General features: G+C 37.2%; 1 protein-coding gene and 1 long non-coding RNA gene across 6 annotated transcripts in view; one reads left to right on the forward strand and one right to left on the reverse strand.

Annotated features, from left to right (window-relative positions):
* mid1 (midline 1) overlaps window positions 1-26076 on the reverse strand; it is a 144531-nt gene that overhangs the window by 107912 nt on the left and 10543 nt on the right. The window contains exon 1 of one of the 5 annotated variants that reach the window (XM_073913316.1): window positions 22525-22641. The exons of 2 other annotated variants lie outside the window; for them this stretch is intronic. The gene's annotated coding sequence lies outside the window, so the exon portion shown is untranslated. Of the gene's footprint in view, window positions 1-2391; window positions 2569-10884; window positions 11059-22524; window positions 22642-26076 lie in introns of those variants that run through there. 2 more of the 5 variants (XM_009305009.5, XM_068223694.2) reach the window with 2 other exon arrangements.
* LOC141376238 (uncharacterized) overlaps window positions 1-26076 on the forward strand; it is an 86992-nt gene that overhangs the window by 42259 nt on the left and 18657 nt on the right. The gene's annotated exons all lie outside the window — the stretch shown is intronic.

The following is a 26076-nucleotide window of genomic DNA, read 5'->3' on the forward strand; positions in this document are numbered from 1 at the left end:
TCAAATCGTCAATATCCAAATCCAGCTAACTGAGTAATCCACGTACGAAAAACGCACTCCAGAATTCATCTCCAGTAAACAACTCACTGATTCAACTGATCCATTCAGAGTTCGTCTCCAGTAAACAACTTACTGATTCACATGATCGATTCAGAGTTCATCTCCAGTAAACAACTCACTGATTCACATGATCGATTCAGAGTTCATCTCCAGTAAACAACTCACTGATTCACATGATCAGTTCAGAGTTCATCTCCAGTAAACAACTCACTGATTCACATGATCAGTTCAGAGTTCATCTCCAGTAAACAACTCACTGATTCACATGATCGGTTCAGAGTTCATCTCCAGTAAACAACTCACTGATTCACATGATCGGTTCAGAGTTCATCTCCAGTAAACAAATCACTGATTCACATGATCGGTTCAGAGTTCATCTCCAGTAAACAACTTACTGATTCACATGATCGGTTCAGAGTTCATCTCCAGTAAACAACTCACTGATTCAACTGATCCATTCAGAGTTCGTCTCCAGTAAACAACTTACTGATTCACATGATCGATTCAGAGTTCATCTCCAGTAAACAACTCACTGATTCACATGATCGGTTCAGAGTTCATCTCCAGTAAACAACTCACTGATTCACATGATCAGTTCAGAGTTCATCTCCAGTAAACAACTCACTGATTCACATGATCAGTTCAGAGTTCATCTCCAGTAAACAACTCACTGATTCACATGATCGGTTCAGAGTTCATCTCCAGTAAACAAATCACTGATTCACATGATCAGTTTAGAGTTCATCTCCAGTAAACAACTCACTGATTCACATGATCGGTTCAGAGTTCATCTCCAGTAAACAACTCACTGATTCAACTGATCCATTCAGAGTTCGTCTCCAGTAAACAACTTACTGATTCACATGATCGATTTAGAGTTCATCTCCAGTAAACAACTCACTGATTCACATGATCGGTTCAGAGTTCATCTCCAGTAAACAACTCACTGATTCAAATGATCAGTTCAGAGTTCATCTCCAGTAAACAACTCACTGATTCACATGGTCAGTTCAGAGTTCATCTCCAGTAAACAACTCACTGATTCACATGATCGGTTTAGAGTTCATCTCCAGTAAACAAATCACTGATTCACATGATCAGTTCAGAGTTCATTTCCAGTAAACAACTCGCTGATTCAACTGATCCATTCAGAGTTCATCTCCAGCAAACAACTCACTGATTCAACTGATCCATGCAAAGTTTGTCTACAGTAAACAACAGTAAACAGCTAAAACAGATGCAATCAGATAAACCAATCAGATTTCAGTATGCAAATAATACAGGCCATTGCATACTGAGTAGTGAATGAAAACAATCGCAAATATAGCTGCAAGCAACAGCTAAGGGGCCAAGCACTTTTGGCTAAAAGGTGGCACTGCTCCAGAAGTTTTTGAGTACTTTCAGGGCATGGGGTTGAATGGGGTTTCGAATGAAAGGTTGAGACATAAGCCAAAAAAAGCAAGTTTTTTATATCTCCAGACCACTAGGGGGCAGTGCGCCAAAACTCTGCATATAACCTCAGACCCTAGTTGTCATGTCACACACCAAATTTGGTGTGAATCGGTGAATGCGTTACGGAGATATAGCCTCAAGTCCATTTTTGCAAGTTCTACGTTAAATTTGATCGCAAGTTAAACGAAAACGGTTGGTCAAATTAACTTGAATTCCATAACTTTTGGTTGGCATGGTCTGTAGATCATGTGATTCAATTTTGGTGAAAATCTAAGAAACGGCCTAGGACGAGTTTGATCAAATATGTTTTTCAAAAAATTTAAAATAGCGCAAAAAAATTCATGACGGAAAATGACGTCGAAAATGCGTTTGAATCAGACTGAGCCAAGGAATCAGAGGAAAAAAGAATTTTGATTGTAGCCCATTCAGTTCAAAAGTTATCATGATAAACATACGTAAAAGTTTGGACAAGTGGTGGCGCTAGAGTTTGATTTTGAGACTTCATATTTGGTCTGATTAATGTTAAAACTGGCCTCTATCATTGTGTCAAATTATACAACTTTCCCGCATACGCCTATATGGGCTGCCATTCAAATCCGGCGGAAGAATAGTAATAATAATAGGAACGCTGACAAAAGCAATAGGTGCCTACGCACCTACGGTGCTTGGCCCCTAATAACCTGACAACACAATGAATGCCATCATGACAACTACTTCAGTCTGAATTAACTGCATTAGTATGTTACAGACGCAAAACCAAACCCAGAGCAGAAAATAAGTATAAAAGGCAATCAAATCACCAATGAACACTTGCATACTTTGAAATAAAGGATTATTAGTAATCACCCAATCAAACACTCTCTCAAAAACTGCTCTTACCCTGCTTAAATCCAGCATTGGGGAACGCGTCTGAAAGTGTTTCGGTTCCTCAAAAACCAGATGCTGAATGTGATTTTCCTGCACTTTTCTGGCAAATGATCGAGCTGAAGGAATGGAGATCTCAGTCCAAACGCTTCTGTCTTTACACTCGTCTTGTTCTCTCCTCGAAATGCAGGCAAAAAAAATACAAATGCTGGCAGTCCGAGAGGCGTCTGCGGTCACAGACACTCGCTAACCAGAACAAAAGCATTAAAACGGGGTCGGAAGGAGCTGACAGTGTCTAAATAACTTTCCCAGCGCTCATTTGCATGGAGACGGAGCCTCAATTAAAGCAGGCCGTGATGGAGAGTCCACGTCAGGAGCAACAACTATTGGAGGATTGAACAACTTTCGGAGGATTTTAAACTACTGTCTAATCCCAGAATGACCATTCAACATGACTAATAATCTGAGACTCAATCTGAATCTGGTTTATGAGTTGCATGCAAAATATTCAAGCGATTTTAATCAGTGATGGATGTAATGTGTTAAAAGGTAATGTGTCGCTGAGATTAAATTACTGATCCACTGAACATGTAAATAGATTTTACTGTAATGTAAAATGTAAAGACTTCTTTGGCTCTCGGCGAAGGCGGTCGCACTTTTTCCCTCTCCGTCCCATATCTCTCCTTGCTAGCTCCTGTTGTCTTCGTCTTATTCTATCTCTGAGGCTCCGTCTACACTAGTGCGTTTTAGTTTTAAAACGGCGTTTTAGATCAAAAACGATCCGCGACCACACTAGCGTTTCACCTAGCGTTTCTGAACATATCTCCGTCCACACTACGCCACCAAAAACGTGCATCACGTGACCATTCGCGCACTCTGGGCATGCGCGTTCTAGTATAAACAGAAAGCATGCGTCTCGCTCGGCATTTGGTTATTGTTAGTCAACAAACGCTGGTTGAACAATGAACGTGATGGCAAAGAAAGCAAGAGAGGATTTTTGTGGACAGATGACGACGTCGAGTTGTTACTAAACGTAATGAATAACTGCACAATGCCGCCTAAAACAGACAATAGTGCAAACAACGCTCCCATTTCTGTGTCCATGTTGTTGCTTACAGTACTGTCTTCCGGTAGCGTTAAAGCCATGTGTTATAGTCATGTCATAGAGGCTTGACGAATAAGGGAAGGATATGCAATGACACAAAAGCCCGAATCAGGTAGCGAATCTCAGCAGCCCGTTTTCAGATATCTCCGTTTTTCCTCATCCTCAGACGGAGCAGCAGCGTTTCAGAATGAAAACAGCCTCTCCAGCGTTTTCAAAACACTCCGTTTTCGGCGCTCGAGAACTCCGGCGTAGTGTGGACGGACGGCGTAACCGTAGCAAAACTTATGTGTTTTAAAATGAAAACGCATTAGTGTAAACGGGGCCTGAGGCTCTCCATGGCCTGCTATCCAAACGAATAAGGGATTATGGATTTGATTAACCGGTCTCTGAATGCGATTGACACCATCTTCTCGACGAGACGTTTGCGCTCAGGAGAGCACACTTGTCCTGCGGGAACGTTTGCAGCTGGATACATGATGGACGGGTGGGAGAAGTGGTGCGTCCTGTGCCTGGCTGCTCTGTCTCTGGAGGATATTGAAGATATTTACCTATTCAGAACTTTGATAACAGGGTTTCTGCTGATGGGCTTATGCGAGGTCCTGGGGTATCGACGACTAATGAAAGCAGTCAGTGCTGCTCAAAACCCCACCAGGCTGGCCGGCTTGATTCAAACGCATATGAGTAGAGTCACAAATGCTCAGACTATGGTTCTAGACCGTAAACTGGAAAACATCAGGGTGAAATTAGCGGCTTTGCAACAAGATTTGGCCAGATCGGGAGACGAGTGACGGACATTAAATATCTGTGAAATTGGCAGATATTGACCCAAAGTTGAAGTATTTTTCTTACTCTTTCAGCTCCCTGTTTTCTTTCTCCTGCCAAGCAGCCTCGGCTGGAAAAAAACAACTTCTCCCGGATAGCAAGATAAGGAGATGCTCTGAAATTCCTGCTCCCTGACAAGGACACCTGTTGGACTCTACAGGCTTACGCGCACACATACACAACTACAGATAGACAATCACTACCGATCCCCTCTTCCAAACGCCTTCGTGTGCTTTCACCCACTGAAGGGGGTAGGCGGGTCTGCGATCAGCGCCTCTATGGCTGCAGGACCAGATGGCTGCCCGCCCTAATCGGACTATATCCACATCCCCTGTTCCCATCCCCTATGTCAGTGTTGTGTCTTGTCTGTGTGTTATTGTGCTAGATTGGGCTGTTTTTCCTCCCTGGTCTCACATTGCTCTAATTCAAGAGTAAGGGGAGAGGGAGGTTTTTTTTTTTACCTGCCTCTCCTGATGTATCTTACTACCTTTTTCTAAATGCTACCACCTGTGACCTGTCTTCCCCTAAAATTGTGATGTTTGTGTAGTCGTGGGGTTCAATTTCTCTGTACGAAAGTGTATGTGACAAATAAAGGCCTGATTTGATTTGATTTGATATGAAATCTTTTAATTAGAGTTACTGGAAATAACCTGGTGTACACCTCTACATCAAAACAACACATCAAAATTGCTAATCTATATGATGTCAAAAGCTTGATGTCTATTTGACGTCCACACAATGATGGCTTTTTGACCACCAAAATAACACAAAAAGTACAATAATAATAAATGTTTTTATTAAATAAGAAATGTTTTATTCTTCTAAACGCTTCAATTATAAATTATAAATTTACTCTGGAATTAAATGCATGCAACATGCTAATCAATTTGATGTCAAAACCTTGATGTCTATTTGACATCCACAAATTGATAGCGCTTTGAACACCAAAATAAGAACACAAAATTACTATTAATAAAAACATTAATATTTATCTGAAAGCTTCAATTATAGATTATAAATTTACTCTGGATTTAAAAGCATGTAAAATGCAAATCAATTTGATGTCAAAACCTAATCTATTTATCATCCACACATTGATGGCTTTTTGACCACTAAAATAACAATTTTCAATAAGCATAATAAATGTTTTTATTAAATAGGAAATGTTTAATTCTTCTGAACGCTTCAATTATAAATGACAAATTTACTCTGCATTTAAATGCCTGTAGACTGCTTATTGACTTGATGTCAAAACCTTGACATCTAGTTGACATCCACAAATTGATGGCTTTTTGAACCCCAAAATAACGACACGAAAGGTACTATAATAATAAAAAATGTTTTATTCATCAAAAAGCTTCAATTATAAATTATAAATTTACTCTGGATTTAAATGCATGTAAAATGCTAATCGATTTGATGTCAAAGCCTCTACATCTATTTAACATTCACACATTAATGGCTTTTTGACCACCAAAATATACATTTTTAATAAGTATAATAAAAGTTTTTATTAAATATGAAATGTTTTATTCATTTGAAAGCTTCAATTACAAATTACAAATTTACTCTGGATTTAAAGGCATGTAAAATGCTAATCAATTTGTTGCCAAAACTTGATGTCTATTTGACATCCACACATTGATGGCGTTTTGATCACCAAAATAACGACACAAGAAGTAATACAATAAGAAAAGTTTTATTAATCTGAAAGCTTTAAATTACAAATTTATTTAATGCATGTAAAATGCAAATCGATATAATGTCAAAAACCTGATGTCTATTTGACGTCCACACATTGATGGCTTTTTCACCACCAAAAAACACAAAAAGTACTATAATAATATTTTTTTATTAAATAAGAAATGCTTTATTTATCTAAAAGCTTCAATTATATATTACAAATTTACTCTGGATTTAAATGCCTGTAGACTGCTTATTGACTTGATGTCAAAACCTTGACATCTAGTTGACATCCACATATTGATGGCTTTTTCACCACCAAAATAACAACAAAAAAATATTTAAAGAAAATAGTTTTATTAAACTAAGAGCTTCAATTACAAATTTACACTGGATTTAAAGTCATGTAAACTACATTTAACATTGTCGTCAAAAACTGAATTTTTCCATTTTCATGTTTTTTTTTTGACGTCATTTAGACATCAAGTGGGAAAAATAAAAAAATTCTACATAAATCAATTCACAGAATCAGAGTAATTGTGTTATAATTTTTATTAATATGCATTTGAATTGAATAAAACTGAAGTGCTTCTTGTACCCTATATTGTAAGTCACTTTGGATAAAATTATCTGCGAAATGTACAAATGTAAAACTTTAAGTCACGTTACTGAATTCAAGTAAACCTAAAAAAACAAATGATAAAGATAAAAAATATATTTTAAGCAAATATTTTAATACAAACATTAAATTTTTATTCAGATAGTCGAGGGACTATGTCTCTCGGCTGGCCTGGGAACGCCTCGGGATCCCCCCGGAGGAGCTAGAGGAAGTGTCTGGGGATAGGGAAGTCTGGGGTTCTCTCCTAAGACTGCTGCCCCCGCGACCCGGCCCCGGATAAGCGGCAGAAGATGAATGAAGGAATAGTTGCCAATATGTTTATCATTTATTATTGTTTGTTTTAGCTTAAAAAACTAAAACAAGTTATAAAAATTATGTATAAAAACAATATCCATATGTATAATATAAAACAATAACTAACAAAAAACAAAAAATGCACAGCAAAAGAATCTGCTAAAGCCTTCAAAACTGTTATGAAGTCAGAATTATTTGCCCTCCTGAATATTTCCCCTAATTTCTGTTTAACGGAGAGATTTTTTCAACACATTTCTACACAACAGTTTTAATACCTCATCTCTAATAACTGATTTATTATCTCTTTGCCATGATGACAGCACATAATATTAGACTAGATATTCTTCAAGACACTAGTATTCAGCTTAAAGTGACATTTAAAGCCTTAACCAGGTTAATTAGGGTAAAGTTAGGGTAATTAGGCAAGTCCTTAGCCCCTTTCACACAGTGATACCGGTAAATATCCGGAAAATTTCCAGAACGACTTTACCGGTATATTCAAAAATGCACTGTTCACACAGGCGAGGACGTTACGAAATTTTTCCGGAAAAGAGCGTTCACACATCCATCGCAAAATGCCGGTAAATTCTGACATCATTAACCAGAAATGAGCTCTAAACGGCTGCGCTTGTGTTTGTAAACATTTGACTACATCACGAACTCTTTGGATGGATCAGTATTGAGTACAACTCTAATGAAAACATATAGAGGAACACTTTGCATGTCGAGATGTTCATGATATGTGTGTGTGTGCTGGCGCTATGGGCGCTCATGGGCACACGCAAAGCTTGAAGGTAAACAAACAACGGCTTATCATAAACATTTTATCGATAATTATTTACACAGTTAGCATTAAGAAGGAACATATAAACATTATCTGACTAACATCTAGCAGCTAAAGGTGTCTGGAAAAATATTCACAGGCTTTTATTCTCATAAACCGCACGCACGTGAATGCGTCTGACTGTTCTGATTGGCTAAAGCAGACGTCTCACGTCAGCACGTTCTAGACGTGCACGCGCTCTTTCCGGCAATCTTCCTTCTGCGTTCACACAGCGCAGAATTCTGGCAAATTACCAGTAATGATACAACTTCTCTTTCTGGAAAATAGCCAGAACGAATTTACTGGTATTTTCAAAAAGGACCTGTTCACACATACACACCTTTCCGGAAAATTGCCGGTAATTTTCCGGAAAGGTCTGTATGTGTGAAAGGGGCTCTTGTATAACAGTGGTTTGTTCTGGAGACAATCCAAAACTAATATTGCTTAAGGGGCTAATAATATTGACCTTAAAATGGCTTTAAAACAATTAAAAACTGCTTTATTCTAGCCGAAATAAAACAAATAAGACTTTCTCCAGAAGAAAAAATATTGTATGAAATACTGTGAAAAATTCCTAAATCTTTTCATTTTGGAAATGATTGAAAAAAATGTACAGGGGTTGCGAATAATTTTGACTTGTAATAATTTTAAACTTGACTGTTTGGTGGAATTAGTGCAAATTGGTCCTCTAAATCAATTGCATGCTCATCATGCCAGCGGTTGCCATGGTGCTCTTTGGGGATCTGCCACACATCTTGGCGCCGGGGCCCTTCACTCTTAAACACTGAGGAGTTTGAGTCTCAGAGAGTGGATTTATTCAGTGATAATGACACAAGGCAACTGGAGCTCTGCCAGATCTGCTTAAACCAGACTCAGCTTCAGATCTGACGCCCCCCAGACTCTCAGGGTAGATTTACCATCCCTGCTTCTGCCAGCCTGTCTCAGGTTAGAGCCTTCAAACTGTGAGCTGAGTTTATTTTGAGATGCTGGATATCAACAAGCGGAACTGAATATCATGATCTATTTAGCTGTGAGATAATCAGGACGAATGACACCAAATAAAATAATTATACACAGAATATTATTTTTCAGTTTGTTCACTTGCGAACGGTAAAATTAAACATACATAAAAATACAAAAAAAGTGAAAATGGAAACACAATGACTAAAACTAAAGCTTTACAATCACATTGAAATTATAAACATAAAGAATAACAAATACTGAACTGCTCAGCAACAAATTCGCAACAGCAGCAGACTAGAAACCTCCCACAGCAACCACTCAGAAACACCCTAGCAACCATTTAGAACACATTTGCAACTGCTAAGCTACACCTTAGCCACAACAGAACACTGTAGCAACACCCAAACAACCTCTGTAAACCTCACGGCTTACTTGACAGAAGGCTGCAGAATAATGGACACTTTAGCTTTATTATAAAAAGTTTCAGTAACACTTTACAATAGGGTTCATTAGTTAATGTTAATTAATGCATTTACTAACATGAACAAACAATGAACAATACATTTACTACTGTAGATACTACTACTGTAACTTGTTTATGAAAATACAGTTGTTCAGTTCATGTTATCTCATGGTGCATTAACTAATGTTAACAAGCATGGACTTGAATGTTAATAATGCATTAGTAAATGTTCAATTATGATTAATAAATGCTGTACATGTGTTGTTCATGATTAGTTCATGTTAGTAAATGCAGTAACTAATGGACCTTTTTGTAAAGTGTTACCAAAGTTTCCAAGTCAAATCAGAACCAACGCACCACATGCTGAAATATATTACTTTTATTCACATTTGACAAATGATAATGATTTTAATAATGTTTTGTACAATTAGACTCTGCTGCTGCTATAATAAATACAATACATTCATTTATTCATTGTCTTTTCAGCTTAGTCCTTTTATTAATCTGGGGTCGCCACAGCGGAATGAACCGCTGAGTGAGTGTGTGGATGTTTCCCAGTACTGGAAGGGCGTCCGCTGCGTAAAACATATGCTGGATAGGTTGGCGGCTCATTCCGCTGTGGCGACCCCTGATTAATAAAGGGACTAAGCTGAAAATGAATAAATTAAATATTCATAATGAATAATAAATAAATTAATTAAATAATAACAATAAGTAAAATAAATCAATAACAAAATAAATTAAATAAATTAACGAGTTTCGCATTTTAAAGTTAAAAAATAAAATAATAACAATAATAATTATAAAATAATTTATATAATAATAAATTATATTTTTAATTGAAAAATTAAACTAAAATTAAAATTAAATTAAAATTAAATTAATTGAAAAAAATTAAACAGCATCTATATTAAATTATATAATATTATATTATACTCTGCTAAAGCTATAATAAACACAATACAACATAAGAAAATTATACTCTACCTATTGATTATTAAAAAATATAAAATGCTTTTATAAATAAATACATTTTTAGTTTATTGAACATATACATACTTTGAATACAATGTTTTGCAACAGTAAAAGATATTTAGAATAACATAAACATATAATAATAATTATAATAAGATACATAAAAAAATAAATAAAGAAATAATGCATAATATAATAACAATGAATTAAATAAATAAATGACAAATACAATTTGAATAAATAATTTAATAAAATAATTTAATAAAATAAATTAATAAGTTTAACATTTAAAAAATTAACAAATAAAATAATAGTAAAAATAATAAAACAACAATAAAACATTTTTGCATGGTTCTTTTCTGATGATAAATGATCTAAATGATGATATTCTTATTTAAAAATAAATAAATATAAATAATCATCAGTAGATTAAATATATAAAAACAAATAAACATGTTCCCCAAAACACACACAGACAGAAGGCAAATCCAGAAAACCAATAACAAATGTATGGTCTCCCAATTGTTTCCCCAGTTACTATACATTTCTTCAACACATATCAATTTCCACAACTTTTCCATCATGTTTTTCATTATAAAAACAGCTAAACAGTCAAACAAGCACAGGAGAAATCCCACAAACAGATCAGAGCTGAAAACACTGCTGCTCATCTGCTGCTCAGCCGTAATGAACACAATAATAAGTAGGTCATCAATGAAAGAGCAAAAACTCACGCTAGTAAAACACTGAGAGAGACTTACTGTACGTTCAAGTTTCCTTCAGTGGAGTCAGAAAGAGCTGATGTTCAGACAGAAACACATGGCGGATAATAAAAGAGTGTGTTTGTGGAGCTGAAGCCCCTCCTGCAGGCCTGTGCTCAGGAGAGCGTGAAGAAACAAGACCTGCTGTCGCCTCAACGCTCACAGCAGAAACACACTGACCCCAGACCAGTTTGACCACCACAATCATCAGTTTGACCACCACAACCATCAGTTTGACCACCACAACCATCAGTTTGACCATCACAAACACCAGATTCACCATCACAACCAATAGTCTGACCATAACAAACACCAGTTTTCTGATCACAAACACCAGTTTCACAATCACAAACACCAGATTCACCATCACAACCAACAGTCTGACCATAACAAACACCAGTTTTCTGATCACAAACACCAGTTTCACAATCACAAACACCAGATTCACCATCACAAACATTAGTTTGACCATGATAAACATCAGTTTCATCATAACAAACACCAATTTTACGATCACAAACACCAGATTGACCATCACAAACACCAGATTTATCTTAACGAACATCAGATTCACCATATTAAACACCAGTTTTATGATCACAAACACCAGTTTCACCATCACAAACACCCGTTTGACAATCACAAACACCAATTTTAACATCACAAACGCCAGATTTGACCAGCACAAACATCAGATTCACCATCTCAAACACCAGTTTGACCATCACAAACATCTGATTCACCAGCACAAACACCAGGTTCACCATCACAAACACCAGATTCACCAGCACAAACATCAATCTGACTATCACAAACATCAGTTTGACCATCACAAACATCAGACTCACCATCACAAACACCAGATCCACCATCACAACCCTCAGATTCACCATCACAAACACCAGATTCACCAACATAAACATTAGTCTGACTATCACAACCCCCAGTCTGCCCATAACAAACACCAGTTTAACAATCATAAACACCAGATTCACCATCACAAACACCAATTTCACCATCACAAACATCACATTCACCATCACAACCACCAGCCTGACCATAACAAACACCAGTTTTACCATCACCAACATCAGTTTGACAATTACAAACAAAAGTTTGAAGATCACGAACACCAACCTGACCAAAACAAATACCAGTTTCACCATTACAAACACCAGTGTGACCACCACAAACATGAGTTTGACCATCACAAACACCAGCTTGACCACAAGCAACAGATTCACCTTCACAAACACTGGTTTGACTACCACAAACACCAGTTTCACCATCACAATCAGCAGATTTTCCATCACAATCACCAGATTCAACATAACAAACACCAGTTTGACAATGACAAATACCAACCTGACCATCACAAACATCAGTTTTACAATCACAAACACCAGATTCACCATCACAAACACCAGATTCACCATCACAAACACCAGATTCACCACCACAAACACGAGTTTAACAATCACAAACATCAGTTTAACAATCACAAACACCAGATTCACCATCACAAACACCAGATTCATCACCACAAACACAAGTTTAACAATCACAAACATCAGTTTAACAATCACAAACACCAGATTCACCATCACAAACACCAGATTCATCACCACAAACACAAGTTTAACAATCACAAACATCAGTTTAACAATCACAAACACCAGATTCACCATCACAAACACCAGATTCACCACCACAAACACGAGTTTAACAATCACAAACACCAGTTTGACAATCACAAACACTAGATTCACTATTACAAACACCAGTTTGAACATCACAAACATCAGATTCACCACCACAAACTCCAGATTCACCTTCACAAACACTGGTTTGACTACCACAAACACCATTTTCACCATCACAATTAGCAGATTTTCCATCACAATCACCAGATTCAACATAACAAACACCAGTTTGACAATGACAAATACCAACCTGACCATCACAAACATCAGTTTGAAAATCACAAACACCAGATTCACCATAACAAACACCAGATTCACCACCACAAACACGAGTTTAATAATCACAAACACGAGTTTAACAATCACAAACACCAGATTCACCATCACAAACACCAGTTTGAACATCACAAACATCTAATTCACCACCACAAACACCAGTTTGAACATCACAAACACCAGATTCACCACCACAAACACCAGTTTGAACATCACAAACATCAGATTCACCACCACAAACACCAGGTTCACCATCACAAACACCAGTTTGACTATTGCAAACACCAGTTTCGTCATAACAAGCACTAGTTTGACAATCACAAACACCAGGTTCACAATCACAAATACCAGTTTGACAATAACAAACACCAGATTCAGCCACACAAACGCCAGATTCACCACCAAAAATGCCAGATTCACCATTACAAAAATCAAATTCATCATCACAAACACCAGTTTGAGACATGAGACAATAGCTGGTTTAGAAAAGTCAAGGTTTTAAAACCGCTATTTTTTTTGTTTTGTTATACCGTTTCTTTATGTTTTTGAGGGCAACAGTATCTCCAGCAGAAAAGCAGACTCCACATCAATAGCTACTGGTCAGCTCATGATTCAGAAAACATCTGAAAAATAAATCCTTTATAAACCACATTCAGCACGCGGTAGAGCTGAACAGTGTACTGACTTTACTTTATATCAACAGAATGAAAGATCTCCAAAGATGCCTTTTTAAATGGTAAAGAAATCTGTGTTTTTTAAACCAATGAAGACAGCAGAAGTCTATGATTTATTTGAATTACTTAGCCTGACATGTTTACTGCTCCAACATATTTGAAATGGTCCTTAAAATAAAATATAATGTGCACAATGGGGAAAAAAAGTTGCTGTTTTTTTAACCAACATATTTAAAAAACACATTTTAGAGCAGTAATCACAATCCCGCCAAACTCTAATATATTTATCCATGGTTATCATACTCTCATGTTATACTCTTATACTGGCTCATGCCTAGCGCTGACCCTGCCTCTCCAGTCAGACTATCCCAAACCCCAGCACTGGACTCCAGATCAGGCTTTAAAGAAGAGAGGAATGAAAGAACACAGCAAAGCGAAATCAAACACACGCAGAGCAGAGCATGAAGGGCTGATCTGAAACACTGCACAAACACAATGCAACTACATGCAGCCAAAGATTTCCCACAAAAGAAGACAGAATTTTTCTAACTGAGTTTTGTCTTCTAACAATAAACATCTATTATCGAGTTTTGGAGCCATACTATTCTAAAGTGCATTATACTGTACATTTTATTAGTGTTTACAACATTTTTACATGATGTAGTTGTCACGAGGGGGGTGTGATCGAACGGCCTGCACGAAGGGAGAGCGAGTAAGAAACCGGTGGCTGAAAGTAGGTCTAATCAAGATTATTATTAACACCTGTTTTGCTTCCAGTAATTGGGCCAGAGAAACTATATTTTAGGAGCTGCCTGAGGGACACACGAGAGACCTGAGAGGTAAGCCACATGCCCCTTGTTTTTTCAAAGTTGACAAAAAGAAATGTCTTTGTTTTTTACCTGATAATTTGTATAATTTCCTGTAATTTGTAATAATGATTTGTATTCTTTGTTTCTTCCCTTGCCTCCTCCTTCACTGACACTCTACGAACATTGATGCAGGAGCATTAGAACTCTTCTGACTGTAGTCTTCGCTATAATGAACTGATAAACTGTAATGAATACTGTAGTAATATTTAATTTTTACTACAGTGAACTGTGTTATTGTGGTGATGGATGGATAGAACAATTGATAGAATGATTGATAGACAGACAGACAGACAGACGAATGGAATGATAAAATTATGGATAGAACAATAGAACGATGTGTGTGTGTGTGTGTGTGTTTGTGTGTGTGTGTGTGTGTGTGTGTGTGTGTGTGTGTGTGTGTGTGTGTGTGTGTGTGTATGTGTATGTGTGTGTATGTGTGTAAAACAGATGGATGGATGATACATGGATAGACATATAGATAAATGGACGGGTGACTGGATGGTTGAATAGAATGCCAGATGGAGCAATGTATATAATGACAGAACGATGGATGGATTGACAGAGAGAATGAATGATAGAACAATAGAAGGATGGATGGATAACTAGAGAGAACAATATATGGATTGAGTGATGGATGGACTGATGAATAGAATAATGGATGGATAGATAAAAGGATAGAATGATAGATGGATGGATAAATGGTTAGAAGAATGGATAGAACTATAGATGGATAGAATGATGGATGGATGGATAAATGGATAGAACGATAGAGGGATAGAACAATGCATGGATGGATAAATGGGTAGAACTATGAATTGAAGGATAGAACGACAGATGGACTGATGGATAAAACAATGGATGGATGGATAAATGGACAGAATGATAGGTGGACTGATGGATAGAACTCTGGATGGATAAATGAATAGAATGATAGATGGATAGAATGTTGGATGGATGGATGGATGGATAAATGGATAGAACGAAAGGTGGATAGAACGGTTGATGGATAAAACAATGGATGGATGGATGGAGAAATGGACAGAATGATAGGTGTATAGATGGATAGAATGATGGATGGATAAATGAATAGAATGATAGATGGATAGAATGTTGAATGGATGGATGGATAAATGGATAGAACGAAAGGTGGATAGAACGGTTGATGGATAAAACAATGGATGGATGGATGGATGGTGAAATGGACAGAACGATAGGTGGATAGATGGATAGAATGTTAGATGGATGGATGGATAAATAGATAGAACGAAAGGTGGATAGAATGGTTGATGGATAAAACAATGGTTGGATGGATGGTGAAATGGACAGAACGATAGGTGGACTGATGGATAGAACGTTGGATGGATAAATGAATAGAATGTTGGATGGATGGATGTATGGATGGATGGATGAATATTGGATAGAATGAAAGATGGATAGAACGGTTGATGGATAAAACAATGGATGGATGGATGGATAAATGGACAGAATGATGGATGGCTAAATGGATAGAACGACAGATGGATAGACTGATGAATAGAATGATAGAAGGATGGATGGATAAATCGATAGAATGATAGATGGATAGAACAACAGATGGATTGAATGATAAATGGACTGATGGATAACACGATGGATGGATGGACAAATTGATAGAATGATAGATGGATAGAACGATGGATGGATGGATGGATGGATAAATGGATAGAACGAAAGATGGTTAGAATGGTAGATGGATGAATCAATAAACCAATGGATGGATGGATAGATGAATAAACGGACAGAATGATAGGTGGATTGATGGATAAAACGATGGATGGATAAATGTATAGAACGATAGATGGATGGACTGTTGGACATGATGATAGATAGAACGATAGAATGATGGATGTATAAATGGATAGAATGGTAGATGTATAGAACGATGGATGGATGGATAGAATAGACGGATTGAATGATAGATGGATTGATGGATAAATAGATATAACAATAGATGTATGGACTGATGGATAGAATGATAGAACGATTGATGGATAAATGGATAGAATGATAGATGGATAGAATGATGGATGGATAAATGGCTAGAATGATAGATGAATAGAACTATGGATGGATGGATGGATGGATGGATAAATGGATAGAACAATAGATGGATTGATAAATAGAACGCTGGATGGATGGATAGAACGAAATATGGATAGAACGGTAGATGTATTGATGGATAAAACAATGGATGGATGGACAGAAAGATGGATTGGTGGATAGGATGATGAATGGATAAATGGACAGAACATTAGATGTATGGACTGATAGATCAAATGCTAGATAGAACAACAGAAGAATGGATGGATAAATGGGTAGAACAATAGGTGGATTGAATGATGGATGGATGGACTGATAGATGGGTTACTGTGATGCTTTGCTCATCTTGCATCTCTCATATGAATGTATAGATTTATGAAATATGTGTGCATGTGTGTGTGTAATTAGAATAGAGGACGTTGTTTACTAGGTTTCTAGAAGCAGCAGAATGTCCGCCTTCTGCTCTGTGTTACTGCTGTACATCTGCTATTTGAGCAGTGATTGCGGTCTTCGTGTGAGTCTGAATGAATGTGAATTCTTCAAGCTCATGCAGCGTGTGCTCATTTCCCAGGCTGTGTTTGCACTCCTGGCCTCTGGACTGTTGTTTAATTAGCAGAGGATCATCATGTAAATCAACTAAAGCCACTGACCGGAAAACTCAGAGAGAGAGAGAGAGAGAGAGAGAGAGAGAGAGAGATAGAGAGAGAGAGAGAGAGAGAGAGAGAGAGAGAGAAGAGCATCTGTGTCTGATCCTGTGACTGCAGGATGAGCTGTGATTGGCTGCTGCTCCTGTCACTCAAACGCTCTGTTTTTCTGCTGTTATTGAACGGATGTGTTTCTGTTGTGGTGATGAGATTAACTGAGCACATTATTGATCATAAAGAGGATCTGTGAGATCATCAATGACAGACAGGACAAAATGAAGAGCAGTACATCTGACCTCAGTATGAATATTCATATACTTAACAATTCTAAAAACAAAAAAAGAGCTCTTTTGTCTTCAAGTTTCCTACTCTCAATATAAAAAAAAAAACAAAAAAACAAATATGAAAATACATGCATAACATAAACAAATATAGTTAAAAGACAACTAAGAACTGTTTTTTAATTTTATGTTAAATAAAAACATATGTTGGCTGTATATGCTATTAAAGGATAATAACAACAACTTATTTTATTTTTATTTATTTATTTAATTCGATATATATACACACACCGGCCATTTTATTAGGTACACTTTACTAGTACTAGGTTGGACCCACTTTTGCCTTCTGAACTGCCTTAATCCTTTATGGCATGTATTCAACAAGATACTGGAAATATTCCTCAGAGATTTTGCTCCATATTGACATGATAGCATCACGCAGTTGCTGCAGATTTGTCGGCTGCACATCCATGATGCCAATCTCCCATTCCACCACATGCCAAAGGTGCTCTATTGGGCTGAGGTCTGGTGACTGTGGAGGCCATTTGAGTACAGTGAACTCATTGTCATGTTCAAGACACCAGTCTGAGATGATTGAGATTTATGACATGGTGTGTTATCCTGCTGGAAGTAGCCATCAGAAGATGTGTACACTCTGGTCATTAGGGTTGGACATGGTCAGCAACAATACTCAGGTAGGCTGTGGTGTTGACACCATGATTAATTGGTACTAATGGACCCAAAGTGTGCCAAGAAAATCTCCCCCACACCATTACACCAGCCTGACCCGCTGATACAAGGCAGGATGGATCCATGCTTTCATGTTGTTGATGCCAAATTCTGACCCGACCATCCGAATGTGGCAGCAGAAATGGAGACTCATCAGAGCAGGCAACGTTTCTCCAATCTTCTATTGTCCAGTTTTGGTGAGTCTGTGTGAATTGTAGCCTCAGTTTCCTGTTCTTAGCTGACAGGAGCGGCACCCGGTGTGGTCTTCTGCTGCTGTAGCCCATCTGCCTCAAGGTTGGCCGTGTTGTGTGTTCAGAGATGCTCTTCTGCAGACCTCGGTTGTAACGAGTGCTTATTTAAGTAACTGTTGCCTTTCTATCAGCTGGAACCAGTCTGGCCATTCTCCTCTGACATCAACAATGCACATGTTATAACATGAACTACTGCCAGCTAGTGTTTCGGAAGTGATATTGCTGAGTAACACAAACAGCATGCAGAAGTATAAATGCATGGCTACGCACAAGGCATGCTCATGGAGATCGCTAGACGCAGTATAAGTATAAATCTGCCTTTATAATGTACTGTACTATACTACACTGTACCCTCTGGGTAAATTCAACTCAAATTGGGTAAATTATGGTATAACCTAAACACTGGGTTAAATTTGGCTCTATAAATTTAATTAAAAAAAATTAACTCAACAGTTGGTTTTGTCCATATTTTACCAAAAACTGAGTTCAAATAACCCAGCATTTTCTGAGTGCACATTACATACAGTAGTCTGTATTATTAAACATGATGGTCAAAGATAAAATATCAAACTGTTATTTACATGTTATTTATTTATATCATCTATACACAACTAATATTGATCTTTCTACTAATGTATTAATATCACTATCACATCCATCATCTTCTCATCAGTGGCATGCATCTAAACCAGGGATGGGCAAACTCGGTCCTGGAGGGCCGGTGTTCTGCACAGTTTAGCTCCAACTCTGATCAAACACACCTGCTTATAGATAATTAGAGATCTTGGAGACACTGATTAGCATGTTCAGGTGTGATTGATTAGAGTTGGTCCTAACTATGCAGGACACCGGCCCTCCAGGACCGAGTTTGCCCATCCCTGACTGGTCATTGCATGTTGTGATTTTGTGTTTTCTGTCTTGAGATTGTTCAGTATGATGCGATTTTCTATGTTCAATTTGATTGGATGGAAATCACAGCACTGATTATTCTGCCAAGCACTATAGACAAGAAAAAAAAAAAGAGTAGTGACTGCAGATTCAAGGAAAACAGTGGACGAATACGGCACTAAAAATGTACTCAAGTGAAAGTAAAAGCAGACATTTATAAAACTACTTAGTAAAGTACAATTCCTGAGACAAACTGACTCCGTTACAGTCATTCGAGTACTTGTAATTTGTTATTCACATCACTGAATATGTATTATGTTCATTCATTCATTTTCTTGTCGGCTTAGTCCCTTTATTAATCAGGGGTCGCCACAGCGGAATGAACCGCCAACTTATCCAGCAAGTTTTTACGCAGTGGATGCCCTTCCAGCCGCAACCCATCTCTGGGAAACATCCAACCATACACACACACTCATACACTACGGACAATTTAGCCTACCCAATTCACCTGTACCGCATGTGTTTGGACTGTGGGGGAAACCGGAGCACCCGGAGGAAACCCACGCGAATGCAGGGAGAACATGCAAACTCCACACAGAAATGCCAACTGAGCCGAGGATCGAACCAGCAACCCTTCTTGCTTTGAGGCGAACGTGCTACCCACTGCGCCACTGTGTCGCCCACTGTATTACGAACAGTAAACTGAAAACACATTTTGAGCCAGTTTCATCATGTCGAATGGTGGGTCTTTGTTTTTTAAAGGGCCTGAAGTGCTTCAGTTGCATGTGTGTTTGTGTGTGTGTGTGTGTGTGTGTGTGTGTGTGTGTATGTGTGTGTGATGTGTTTAGTGTTGGAGAAGCTGATATCATCCAGATTTCAGACCTCCTCGATGATGTTCAATATCCTGAACACACATTTAAGGTCCTTCAACACACACACACACCTCCAGCTGAAAAAGCAGATCTCACAGTGTACTGACTTACAGAAGTGAAGATTAAAATATGAAGAGTTTAAATGCAAAAACCTCTAAGTGCATTGAACATTTTAGCCTCTTATGTTCATGTTAATTCCCAGGGATGGGTTGTCGGGCATCCACTGTGTAAAAACTTGCTGGATAAGTTGGTGGTTCATTCCGCTGTGGCGACCCCGGATTAATAAAGGGACTAAGCCGACAAGAAAATGAATGAATGAATCAATGTTTATGTTCAGTTATTTCATGTTATTATAAAAGTGATAATACTGAATCAAGACATAGGAGCCTGAGAAAAATGCAAATTTTAGTAGAATATTTCAGATGGCACGTAGAAGTTTTTGCATCTAAACTCTTCATATGATCTGGTTGTCATAAAGATCGCATAAGTGTTAGCTTTTTAAAATTGCATATGAATATAACAGTGTGAAGTATAAGCATTTTATGTATATTATGTAGGTGTATGTATTTATGCATGTACAGTGTGTGCATGTAAAAACATAGAGTGTGTGTGTGTGAATGTGTGTAGATAATATGTATACAGTCACCGGCCACTTTATTAGGTACACCTGTCCAACTGCTCGTTAAGGTAAATGTCTAATCAGTCAAACACATGGCAGCAACTCAATGCATGTAGGCATGTAAACATGGTCAAGAGGATCTGCTGCAGTTCAAAGTGAGCATCAGAATGGGGAGGAAAGGGAATTTAATTGACTTTGAATGTGGCATGGTTGATGCTGCTCTGAGTATTTCAGAAACTGCTGATCTACTGGAATTTTCACGCACAACCATCTCTAGGGTTTACCGAGAATGGTATGAAAAAAAATAAATCCAAAAAAAAAAAAAGCCGCAATTCTGTGGGTGCAAATGACTTGTTGATGCCAAAGGTCAAAGGAGAATGGCCAGACCGGTTCCAGCTGATTGAAAGGCAAGATGTCCAACCTTGAGGCGGACGTAAGGTGTACCTAATAAAGTGGACAGTGAGTGTATGTGTACATGTATGCATTTATCTAAGTATATATTTGATGTTTGTTTTGCTTTATTTGTTTACATGTTTTTTTTCACAGTACATACTATTCTACTAGATATTTTTCAAGATGCTAGTATTCAGCTTAAAGTTACATTTATATAGGTTAATTAAAAATAACCTAACTTAAATTAATTAGAAGAGTCATTGGACAACAGTGGTTTGTTCTGTACAAGGCTAATAAAATTGACCTTAAAAATGATACATTTTTAAAACTCCTTTCATTACAGCCAAACTAAAACAAACAAGACTTTCTCCAGAAAATAAAAAATATTATCAGACATACTGTGAAAATGTCCTTGCTCTGTTAAACAAAATGATTTTATTATTTAAAAAATAATTACAATTTCACAGGAAGCCTAATAATTCTGCATACAACTGTAAATTATGCCAAATATTGCAAAACTGTCCATCTGCATATACAGTTTTCATCCATTAATGCCACTGTAAACGCACACTATTAATAATGGCATGGAATTTTTGTTTATCGGTAGAGTCAGATTTTCACAATGCAGGTCTGGATCTGTGCTTCATGTTAGACTGAGAAAATTCCTTGCAGATCAGCCCACATAAACAAAACTACAGTAATTAATAGCAAATACTAGTGTTTTATTTTAAACCATACTATAGTCAAGTTCATTCATTTTCCTTCTGCTTAATCCCTTTATCCATCAGGGGTCGCCACAGAGAAATGAACCGCCAACTTATCCAGCATATGTTTTACATAGCGGATGCACTTCCAGCTGCAACCTAGTACAGGGAAACACCCCCACACACTGATTCACACACATACACTACAGTCACCTAAGCCTATTCAAATCCCCTATAGCGCATGTGTTTGGACAGTGGGGGAAACCGAAGCACCCGGTGGAAACCCACGCAAACATGGGGAGAACATGCAAACTCCACAAAGAAGTGCCAACTGACCCAGCCGGGACTTGAACCAGCAACCATCTTGCTGTGAGGCGACAGTGCTAACCACTGAGCCACTGTGTCGCCCCACTATAGTAAAGTACTTCAATTAATCGGTAGTCTCGGGTAGCACACATCATCCAATACTTCACTAGTATGGTAGCGTTTACTGTAAATGATTAGTATCATGTGGGTAAATGATACACCGAAAGAATAAATACACTGAAAAGCAACAGGATATTTTCCACAGTGAACTTCTGCAGGAGTCTCAGTGAAGGGAAAGCAGTCATACATTATTTACTCCATAGGACAGATTAACTTAAGCCTGCTGTCTTACCCGCTTCCCCATGATGATGATGAAGATTATGAAGATGACGATAATGAAGGTCAGATGGAGTCTCCCCTGCTGTCAGAAATGAGTGTTACCTGCCTGGCTGTGTGTATGTGTGTGTGTGATTATGTGGGTGTGTTGAAGATCTGCAGGTTCACACAGGAGCAGAACACACTCCACCTCTTTAACCCTTACACTACAACACATTCATATATTACTGAAACACTCTACAATTCAATTCACATCTCACTCACACATTTATTAATAATTACCGACCTTCATCGCTGTAAATCTGCAGGCTGAAATCTGTGCTTATGGTGATTATGACTGCAGCTTCTAAAATGAATTACAAATGATCAAATAAATAAATGACTAAATTAATGAACTGACCAAAATTGGCAACTGTGATTATTAACCAAAATAACTATAATCAATAAAATAATATCAATAACAAGAGAATGGCGTAAACCTAAACAACTTTATATAGTTGAAATAAAATAAACACAGCACATATTATTTCTCATGTTTACCTTATTTTGAGTTAATAAAGTGTTATAAGTGACAAAAACAAAACTGACAAAACTGATTAATTAAAATGATTAAAACGAAGAAAGAAAAATGTGATTTATTCAAAATATGCAAGAAAAGAAAGAAAGATAAAAACAAAAAAGAAAGATAAAAGGAAAGAGAGGAAGGAAGTAAAGAAAGAAACAAACAAACAAAAAGAAAGATAAAAGGAAAGAAAAAAGGAAAGAAAGAAAGAAAGAAACAAACAAACAAACAAACAAAAACAAAATAAGAAAGAAAGAGACAAAGACAGAAAGACTAAGAAAAAAAAAGGGAAAAAATACAAAGAAAGAGACAAGGACAGAAAGACAGAAAAAAAGGAGAGAGAAAAGAAAAAGAAAGACAGACAGAACGAAAGTAAGAAAGATAGAAAGAAGGAATGAACGACAAAAGGAAAGAAAGGAAGGAAAGAATGAAAGAAAAAACAAACAAAAAGAACAGAAAAAAGAAAAGAAAAAAGGGTAAAAGAAATTATGAAAAGTGCGAAGAGAGCAACAAAGATAATGAAATAGAAAATATAGTGGAAAAGAAAGAATAAAAGAAAAAGAGAGGGAAAAGTAAAAAAAGAAAGAAAGAAAGAAAGAACAAAAGAAAAAGAGAGGGAAAAGGAAGAAAGAAAGAAAGAAAGAAAGAAAGAAAGAAAGAAAGAAAGAAAAAGAACAAAAGAAAAAGAGAGGGAAAAGGAAAGAAAGAAAGAAAGAAAGAAAGAACAAAAGAAAAAGAGAGGGAAAAGGAAAGAAAGAAAGAAAGAAATAAAGAAAGAAAAAGAACAAAAGAAAAAGAGAGGGAAAAGGAAAGAAAGAAAGAAAGAAAGAAAGAAAGAAAGAAAGAAAGAAAGAAAGAAAGAAAGAAAGAAAGAAAGAAAAAGAGAGGGAAGAGAAAAGAAAGAAAGAACAAAAGAAAGAAAGAAAGAAAGAAAAAGAACAAAAGAAAAAGAGAGGGAAAAGGAAAGAAAGAAAGAAAGAAAGAAAGAAAGAAAGAAAGAAAGAAAGAACAAAAGAAAAAGAGAGGGAAGAGGAAAGAAAGAAAGAACAAAAGAAAGAAAGAAAGAAAGAAAGAAAAAGAGAGGGAAGAGGAAAGAAAGAAAGAACAAAAGAAAGAAAGAAAGAAAGAAAGAATAAAAAAGAGGGAAAGAAAGACAGAAAGAAAGAATAAAAGAAAAAGAGGGAAAAGGAAAGAAAGAAACAAAGAAAGAAAGAAAAAAGAAAGAAAGTAAGAAAGATAGAAAGAAAGATAGTATTGCATGTGTTTGTCTCCATTATTACAGTGTTTCTCAGTCGCTTTGGTGCATTTCTCACACTATTTACATTTGCACAACAGGTCATGCATTTCTCAAAACAGTCTCAAAACATTTGTGCACATCACAGCAGCAGTTTCTCATTCCTTCCAACACATTGCAAATGCTTTGAGACATGCATCAATTGCTTTCACACAACTCTTTGCTGTTTATAACATTATCATTTGCTTCTGTCATGTCAGTCAAAATTAACTAAACTCGTGAATGCTGAATAGTCACTCCATATAAAACTGATAGTCCTCATTTCATTACTCGAGTCATTACATACAAAAATGTTGAACTAGTCAAAATCTGTCAAGAAAATTTTATTTAAAAATTTTTTAAAATCTTTTTTTTCCTGAAAATGTCTTCTAAAATGAACAATTTGAAGACTGATTTACAGACCTGTGTGTGTTGTAGGTTCAGTTCCAATATGTCCTGCAGTATTGTTTGCAGTTGTGCACAGCTCTACCCAAAGAGTGTATGTTTGTTGTAAATAAGGGTGTGTTTATTCTTTTGCTGTGAATAAAGTAGAATTGCAAAGAGCAAATGCATATGTGAAACATACATATTCAGTGTCTTGTACTCAGATACCTCACTAAATGCAGTGATGTCTAACTTTACAGTAGTTTTCAAATGGCTGTGCAAGTGAAGTTTATTTATAAACAAATTTCGAGAGGATCACGTGCTTATGATTGTTCACAGCTGTTCCAACTTTAGCTCATGACTGATTATCCTATCAGACGATCTTTAACTCACTATAAATAACCAGACTTTTCTCATCTCAATATCTTCGTCTTGAAGAAACCCCCCCACCCAATCCTACTTTCCCTCCTTTCAAACGGGCGTCACGGTGGCCAGCGATTAGCGCTGTTGCCTCACAGCAAGAATGCCCCTGTTTGATTCCTTTCCAAACCAGACGGCATTTCAGTGCGGAGTTTGCTCGTTCTCCCCGAGGTCGTGTGGGTTTACTCCGGGTCCTCCGGTTTCCTCCCACAGTTCAAAAACAAGCACCCTAAACAGTTAATCAAAATATATTAGCTAAACTCTGAGTACACCTTTCAGCATCCATATCTGACACTTAGCTACAACAAGCAAGAGGGGGAGTCATCGAGTTCTACCTGAGCTCAAACTCCCCTCTCGCCTTGCAACAGGAGGGAGCCCAGGGCTTGAGGATCTTATAAGCTCAGGGCTCTCTCCCGGGACAGCAAGCCAAACTAGCTTTATTATCAATCATCAGCTAAGTGTGAACTCTTGAAATAGTACACAGTGCTGCTGTCTTGAGCATTTTCAGCAAGTGTCACCAAAATCTGACTTGTTTGCATTGAAATAAATGTACAGAGTAAACTGTCATAATAAAAATCGGACAAAGCCATTTGACTATCTTGTTCATAAACAATGGTGTCAGGACTTTTCATCTTGATGACACTGATACTTGACATCAATACTTGCTTTTGAGGAATGAGCTCTCCATTTGGAGCGAGTGACGCACTTTTGCAGGTTATCAACTAGGTTTTGCAGTTTGTACTAATTGTTTTGAGAAATGCATTGCCTGTTGTGCAAATGTAAATAGTTTCATCAGTTCACACTCACAGTTATTTGACTGAATAGAATATGCGTATTTGGCGTGCTGTCCGGGGAGAGGGCTCTGAGCTCGGGAAGACACCCTCACTCGTGTTATTCCCCTTATCAGAATGAAGAGAGAATATTAAGAT

This window comes from Danio rerio, chromosome 9 (assembly GCF_049306965.1).
Source record: "Danio rerio strain Tuebingen ecotype United States chromosome 9, GRCz12tu, whole genome shotgun sequence".
In the NCBI taxonomy this organism is placed as follows: domain Eukaryota; kingdom Metazoa; phylum Chordata; class Actinopteri; order Cypriniformes; family Danionidae; genus Danio; species Danio rerio.